This window comes from Trachurus japonicus, unplaced genomic scaffold, assembly GCF_045865225.1.
Source record: "Trachurus japonicus isolate A0001 unplaced genomic scaffold, Traja_1.0 AP030253.1".
Taxonomy (NCBI): domain Eukaryota; kingdom Metazoa; phylum Chordata; class Actinopteri; order Carangiformes; family Carangidae; genus Trachurus; species Trachurus japonicus.
In genome coordinates, this window is record NW_028220386.1 from 42,906 (window position 1) to 44,769 (window position 1,864).

At 41.4% G+C, this 1,864-nt stretch overlaps 1 long non-coding RNA gene across 1 annotated transcript; it reads right to left on the reverse strand.

The window, feature by feature from the left end:
- Positions 1 to 687: 687 nt before the first annotated feature.
- Positions 688 to 1,068, reverse strand: LOC146960530 (uncharacterized). The gene is made up of 3 exons (XR_015035428.1): positions 987 to 1,068; positions 850 to 905; positions 688 to 751 (listed from the first exon to the last, which is right to left on the reverse strand). It is a non-coding gene; the product is annotated as an uncharacterized LOC146960530 (long non-coding RNA).
- Positions 1,069 to 1,864: the final 796 nt, after the last annotated feature.

Genomic DNA, 1,864 nt, shown 5'->3' on the forward strand with positions numbered 1-1,864 from the left:
GATCACTAAGTGTACTGGAACCTGATGACATAATGTTCAGACAGTTTTGTACTCTGGACTTTATCGTAGCTCTTCAGATCCGTCAAAATTTGCATCTAGAAAATAAAAAAAAATCCAAAACATCCCTATCTTGAACAGAAAGTGTAAAAAGCAGCTAAAGAGAGTGAAGCAAAGAGACGACGCTCAACTAAACAGCTCCTGAGGGCGACACAAGGAATCTGCTGATGGTAAATGAGAGCTAGAACTGCCCCTCACAGATACATAGTGGATGTAAAGAGTGGGGGCTGAGGGGTCATCAGCAGCAGGAACAGCCTTCAACACATGCTGCGGCACTTGGAGAGTTTCTCTGCAGGCTGTGTCCTAATCACACGTTTCCCTCCAACATCATTAATTGTGGCTTTTCAACTAGGTGAACAGACACCAGAGGCCTAAACACACAGCCGGGGGTTGTTTCCACGGCAGCTACTTGTCAGGGGTCACAATGGGAGTGAACATCACAATTATGTGAACTGCTTGTAATAAGAAAGAAAAACTTCCCCCAATGGTTACCACGCACGCACGCACGCACGCACGCACGCATGCACGCACGCACGCATGCACGCATGCACTCACTCAGGCACGCACGCACTCACACACACACACACACACACACACACTAGTGGCATGCAGCACAAATGTATGACCTCTTCGACTTCCTCGGGTAACGTGCGCAGTTCCGGTGGAACCACCGTGGGCACCTCTCACACCCAATCTAAAAAAAAAGATTCCTTTAATGAAGCTTTGGGTTTGTGTTTAGGTATGCTTTAATTCATCAAAGCCCAATTTAGGAAGGAAGGGTGAAATGCTTACCCACAGAGTGTCACCGGTTTTGTCTCCACAGATGTGGCACAGATCACCCAGGTCATCTTGCAGTACAAAGAACAAGGGTCAGTGACTAATGTCTCTCAAAGTAATTATATTAATTACAAAAGAAAAATAGAGAATACCTGTATTGAGAAGAAGAGACACCGCTATCTCCTCTCTTATCATATTGATACTGGCGGTGTCAAACTCTACAGGCAAGCCCCCCAAGATGCATTCGGCAAACTGTGAATGATGCCACAATGCAAATAATGTGATTCCACTGTATCTATGCATATTTACCAAACATGTCTGTGTGAATTAATGCAAGGTTCATGAATTTAATTTGATTAATATTATTTACATTTTACATTTTCATTCATACTGTATCACAACTCCGTCAAATCTCTACACTGTAATATTAATTTCATCATAACAGTCATTGTGAGTTTGTATTTGGATCACAAATGTGAGTTATATGATCTAAGAGGTATTACGTGCTGCTGTAGAGTTTATATAACCCTATATGATTCTCCATGTTATTATACCTTCAAGGCATATGCCCCACAAGACGTTGCATCTTGCTGCACTGGGTGGGTCAAGGTCTCGCAACTCCACCGGGAGGCATTTAGGCCCCTTTGCCTCATGAATGATCTATCAACACAAATGCAAAAGATGCACATTTAACTGTGGAATAAGTCACGCTATTAGGGCACTGAGGAAAAGAAAAATGGATTTTGGAGAAAAAAAAATCTCTTGAAAGTGTCTTTCTTCTTAGTTCATTCACATTTGTAATAGGTAAAGAGAATGTATACTGCTCAAAAAATAAAAGGAACACTTAAACAACACTGTTTAAGTCCAAGTTGATCACACTTGTGTGAAATCAACCTGCCCAGTTATGAAGTAACAATAATTGTGAATCAATTTCAAACCAGTTTTTGTGCAAAGATTGTGTTCACTTTATTTTTTGAGCGGTGTATAATATATTACCTTGTGACATCCTGGCAGTGGATTAGAGCTGTTT